Here is a 6,495-nt window from a genome sequence, read left to right as displayed (position 1 = left end):
ACATTGTCAACAAGGAATGAACACTTCTCTAGCTTCCCATAGAGTCTTTGAGCTCTAAGTGTTTCAAAAACATCCCTCAAATGAATCAGATGCTCCTCTTCGTTCCTACTATACACCAAGATGTCATCAAGATATACCACAACGAATCTGCCAAAAAATGATTTAAGCACTTCGTTCATTAGCCTCATAAACGTACTAGGAGCATTAGTGAGACCAAATGGCATGACGGTCCACTCATACAAACCATGTTTTGTCTTGAAAGCCGTTTTCCACTCATCTCCTTCACGCATCCGAATCTGATGATAACCACTTCGCAAATCAATTTTTGAGAACAACTTCGAACCATGGAGCTCATCTAACATATCATCAAGTCTCGGAATTGGAAAACGATACTTGATGGTAATGTTATTCACAGCCCTACTATCAACACACATTCGCCATGTTCCATCTTTCTTAGGCACAAGCAACACCGGAACAGCACATGGACTCAAGCTTTCTCTAACATAGCCTCGATTCACAAGTTCATCAATTTGCTTTTGTAATTCCTTTGTTTCCTCCGGATTGCAACGATAGGCAGCCTTATTAGGCAAAGAAGTTCCTGGAATAAGATCAATTTGATGTTCAATACCACGAATAGGGGGCAAACCTGGTGGTAATTCATCCGGAAATACATCCTTAAACTCAAACAGCAATTCGGCAATGGGACTGCCTTCTTTCCAATTTTTGCCTTCAATTGGACTCTCCTTAGCCACGAGCAAATACACCAACTCTCCATGATTAAGAGCTTGCTCAATTTCTCGTTCACTAGCCAACATGGTGAGATTCGGCTTTTTCTTTTGTTTCACACTCATGGATCGAACCGCTTGAGATGACATAGGCTTTAGCACAATTTTCTTGCCTTTGTCTCTCAATTCATACTCATTGCTTCTCCCTTTATGAATCACGTCCCTATCAAACTGCCAAGGACGACCCAACAAAATATGACAAGCATCCATAGGAATAACATCACAAAGAACTTCATCCACATACGAATCCATAGTCAAACCAACCCTTACTTGCTTCGACACTTTTACACTATTACCATCATCAAGCCAATGGAGTGCGTATGGCCTAGGATGGGCAGTAGTGATTAAGCCTAATTTTGACACCATTTCACTAGAAGCAGCATTGGTACAACTCCCCCCATCAACAATTACACTACACCACTTATCTTTCACTAGACATTTAGTATGAAACAACTGATCTCGTTGGTCTAGATCAGTAGGTGAAATTTGAGTTTGTAGCGCTCTAAGAACCAGATTTGTGTCATAAATTGGAGCTTCATATCCTTCCTCTTCCTCCTCATCACCACTCTCATCAAACACAAATACGTCCCCCAACCTCTTTTCCTCTTCCAACAACTCCTCACGACATTCAACAGCTTCTCTCAAGGTCACTACTCGTTTATTTGGACACTCATTTTGATAATGCCCAAACCCTTGACACTTAAAACAACGCACCTTGGACAGACTTGTTTCTTTGGTTGGGTTAGATAGTTTAGGGGCAGCCGTAGAATTACTTGAACCTACAGTACTAGGTGATGTGTTTGGTTTCAAGCTAGGTTCAGATTTAGCCCAAGACTTGGCTTTACCATCCATACTAGACCCTCCCCCATATTTTGCCTTCCCTTGATTTTCCAATTTTAAACAAAGTCCACAAAGAGTGTCAAAATCAGAATATGGATAAAGGTCTACGGTATTGGCAATATTATAATTTAGACCCCTTAAAAATCTGGACAGTTTTTGTTCCTCAATTTCCTCAATTTCTCTCATTAAGGACAACTTTTCAAACTCATCAATATATTCAGCCACACTCATTTTTCCTTGCCTCAATTCGGCAATTTTACGATAAGTTGTTATTCTATGAGTTGTTGGCACATACCTTTTACGTAGCTTACGTTTCAAAGACTCCCAAGAGGTAATTTTCTCCTTCCCTTCACGTATTCTCTTGGATTTCAGTCCCTCGAACCACAATGAAGCCCCTCGTCCTAGCTTCAATATGGCATATTTGCAACGCTTCTCATCATCAATGTCCTTGAAATCGAACATTCTCTCTATTTTGCGCTCCCACTCCAAATAGGCTTCCGGATCTGTTCCACCAACAAATTCAGGAAGTTCGGTGACCTTGAATTCATCCATAGCCCGTAGATCACGCCTAGGAGTCCTACGATACCCCCCATCTCTAACGTTCTTCAAGGCTTCTTGGAGATGTTGTAGAAAGTCAGGATCATCAAAATCCATATTTCAGTTTGTAAGAATTACGAACAGCAGCTCTTTCTTTTCTTTTCTTTTTTCTTTTTTTTTTTTTTGGGCGGATCACACGAACAGCAGCTCCGATACCACTAATGATACGAGTTTAAAAACTCGTTGTATAAACAAGGATAGTTGATTAACAAGCTAGACCTTTAACTCGTTGATCGTGAATGCAAGACAAGACCTATTGACTCACAATCAGTTCTTTGAATAGGAAATGCGTCCATAATAAAGAAAAAAAGCTGAATTATAAACTATAATTCGAAATGTAACAAACAAGTGTTTTAATCATCCAGTTGGTTGTTTATTCCAATCAAGAAGCTGACTATAAATAGCCAAAAACCAACAGCTACAAGAGCTTTAAACGGCTAATTAAGAGCCATTTAAGAGCCTTTAAAACTGGCAGTTACAAGCTCTAAAGCCTCCTAATTCAGTCACTAAATTGGAGGTTACAAAGGCTTAAAACTCTCCTTACAAACAGCAATAATCAAAGCTAAGTAATGACTGAATTTAAATTGGGGATTTAAACAAATATCCCTTTATTAAACCGACTTTAACCAAAGAAATTAAAAATAATAAGTGCGTACAATCTGTTTAAACAAGCGGACCAATGTGATTAAATGGACCAGTTTGATTAAAGTACCACCTTGATAATAAGGACCATATAACGAGCTCACTCAATCCAAGTCACCATGCACACAAAATGAGCCATTGAACCCAAATCAGTTTTGGTTCCAATTGCTAGCATAAGACTATCACTTTCATCCATAACCGTATCAGTTTGAATTTTCCTTTTCAACAACCAACCCCATTTCGAACTAGCTTATATTTGCATTTCTAGCTACGAAACTCGCAATTCCCTGTGGATATTGTCCCTTTGCTTGCCACTCTACTTGGTTCTAGTGGTTAGCTTAGGTATTTGGATTGATTTAGGTGTAAGATTAGCAACGACCTAGTTTTTCCCTGTATCAATATGAGTAAAATGATTAAACAATAAACCGATCAATCAAGAAACTGATCAAACAGAAAACTATTGTAAATGAGTTTTTGTGCGGAATTTTCAGCAGAAATGTAGCTGCTTTGGTACCATGCTCAAAGTCATACTATTGAATTCATATTCAGAGAGAATATAGTGGAAGAGAGGAAAAGATGATGATTATTATTATTATTATTTAATTAGCTTATATGAACTCTGGGATAATTTATATACGGTCATTACAAGGCTAAAGGCTGGAACTAACTTTTCTTAATACAAGGAAGTTTGTTATTATTGCTACAAACTAAAACACAACATCATCATCATCTAACTGTTATTATGATCAGCATGAATGCATGATCATATATATCAACAAGTTCAATGGTCACGAATGCTTTGTCAGTGAAGGGGAAGGTGTAGTGTTCAAGTCCCGCCATCAGCAAATAGAGCTTCTTTTTTAGTTTTAGCGGTGTTTTAAATCTTTCAAAACACAACCTCTATATTGTATGTGGTTATTCACTTGCTCTGTTTTTTTACTCTCTCCGTTCCTAAATCGTTGTCTCATTTGGTGAAAAATACGGGTATTAAGAAATGTGAAAAGTGTGTAAGAAAAACAATAATTGTAAGTGTTTTTATGGGGAAGGGATAAAGTAGATGGAGGAAATAAATTTTGATATCAGATATGTATAACTCCATAGTAAATACTTCGTCAATAACAAAAAAATAGGGAAAGAACAAGCACTAAAGGACAAGCACTAAATGACAAAACACAACAATCAAATGGTGTGTGTATGTGACAAATTGCGTTTTTATGTGAAAAATGGCGTTTTCATGTCTCTTATATGTTTTTGCTCGCACATATTTGAGTGTCGTCTCGCCGATCTCAAAATAGATTATTGTTTATAGATAAAATACAAATAAAGTGGATGTGAGGATAAAAAAGTGGAGAAAATGTAGAATATGTAAGAAAAAACAATCATGATTTATAGAAAAATGAAAAAATATGTCCAAACATAAAAACAGAACAAATATTTAATTAGGAACCCCTGATTAAAAAAACATGACAAGTATTTGGAACAGAAGGAGGATATAATTATATCATTAGCTAAACAAAGTGCTAAAGAAAAGAGTAGTTTTAATTAGATATACAAATTAAAGTGCTATATTTCATATCTTTCAATCATAAGTTAAAGTTTTTGTTTTCCAAATAGACATGCAAGAAGATCAACAAGGAAGCGTTCAAATAGTCAACGAACAGAAGGTTGAGATATACCGTTCAAATAGTTCATTAAGAACCTGCTTGGTGGACATGGGAATTTAATTATCATAGACACTTGTAATTTAAGGGAAATTACTTCGTAATAAACTTGTGTCAATATATGTAGAATTTAGTTGAAAGAAAATTTGGATTATTTATCCAATATATGGATGTTAGATTGTTAGTGGGCAAATTTTTTGGGAGATCCCCTATACACCCACCCACAGTGGGCAACGACGGAGGAAAATTTGTTAGGTGATGAGGTTAAAAAATGTATTCGTCGGATGTGAAGGGGTGATGATGGATTTTAGATTAGACCCGCCCGAGTCGTCATCATTCATCTCATTGATTATGAATAATATAAAAAATAGTACTATTAACTTAAATAATATAATATTTTGTTTATTTACTCAATAACTCGAATCAGACAAACGGATTTTCAGAGGTTCTATATAATAGAGTTTAAAATTCAAAACTCTCTTACCAAAAAAAAAACATCGAGTCTAGGGATGGTGAGAATACACGGGAAGGGATGTGATGAATAGGGGATAAATTTTATTTTGTACCTCTCTAGATAGGGGTTGGGAGGGTGGGTATCATTCCTATCGTGGATGGAGAGGATGAAGATGAGAATTGTAGGAGGGTGCAGGTGTGCAGGCCTGCCCTGCCTCAAAGTCATCTCTAATTCAATAAAGTAAATGGTCTAGATAGGTGTTAAGTGATTGGGTAATGAGGTTGACGGGTCGACTGTGCGAGTATTAAGTTGGTATTACTATCAAAGTGAAGAGCGGGTGAGATAACTTTATGCTTGTCACAAGTTGTAAATGAGAAAAAAAAAATTATCTATTTACCCTTATTTAATATGTTTTAATAAGTAAGACACCGAATGCGCAATAACAAATTTATCAATCATTAATTATTTTTTATTTGGAGAATATCTATAAACTCTATTTTAATGATAATTGTCTACCAGATTTCATACAAATTTATATTTAGATTATAAATCGTGCATCGCACTGGTACTATACTAGTTCAAGGGAAATTACTTCCCTTGTTAAATTCATGGGAATTTTCTTAACTTGTTTGGTTGACAATATGAAATTTCTAGTCCCCATGAATTTTGATTGACCAAGAAAATTAATTTCTCATATTTTGATGGAATTTCAACTTCCTCCATTTTTTATTTTTTTTGTGTCAACCAAACAACTACCTGTCTTTAAATTCTCATGAATTTCCACTTCTCCAATTTTTAGTTCTCAACCAAACAACCCTAAGTATGTGATTAATACACTAGACTTTAAAGGTAAATGAATCAAGTTTCTTTTAGATGGTTGGATTGGATGTACAAATGTACAATGTATGTACAAAGTTCTTTACGCCTTGAAATATGTGTCCAAAGTGTAAAATTTTTAACCATTAATTATCACTATTATATAAGTCAAAACTTTATCATCGAAGATCTTGTTAGATTGGTCTCGTTATATATTTTCAGAAATCAGTTTTTTATAATTTTTCATATATGGAATTGGATATATTACTAGTTAAATATTGCATTGGAGACCGTGCAAATAGTAAGCGTAAAAAACTTTAAGGAACGAAGGTAGTATTTGATTTTGAGGTAAGAAAGGTGATTAAAATTGATCCCATGTTCGAGAATGGAACATCAACCACATTTACAGTGAAACGAATAGACCAGCAGACCAGATATATAACAAATGTAGGACATCTAGTTAGTAATCGCATGTATGTTGATCCTTGTTGTAGCTCCGATTTATCTCTCATTGTTCAAAATGATTACTTAGGAGTTCCTCTCGTGCGGAGGGTCTCTTATGTTTGTTTTTCTTATCATATGAAAAATTAATGACACCATGTTTGAGTATGCGAAAAAAAATTCATTCCAATTTCACCTGTGTCAGCCCCCCAAAAGGTCAAATGTTGGCTCAGCAATTGAGGTCAAAATGGAAAATTTT

The 6,495-nt window shown here is 35.6% G+C and overlaps 1 long non-coding RNA gene across 1 annotated transcript; it reads left to right on the top strand.

The window, feature by feature from the left end:
* The first annotated feature begins 2,788 nt into the window (after positions 1-2,788).
* LOC130465792 (uncharacterized) lies at positions 2,789-4,701 on the top strand. The gene is made up of 2 exons (XR_008925805.1): positions 2,789-3,771; positions 4,479-4,701. It is a non-coding gene; the product is annotated as an uncharacterized lncRNA (long non-coding RNA).
* The last annotated feature ends 1,794 nt before the right edge of the window (positions 4,702-6,495 follow it).

This window comes from Spinacia oleracea, chromosome 1 (genome assembly GCF_020520425.1).
Source record: "Spinacia oleracea cultivar Varoflay chromosome 1, BTI_SOV_V1, whole genome shotgun sequence".
NCBI lineage: Eukaryota > Viridiplantae > Streptophyta > Magnoliopsida > Caryophyllales > Amaranthaceae > Spinacia > Spinacia oleracea.
This window is presented reverse-complemented; position numbering and strand designations above follow the sequence as displayed.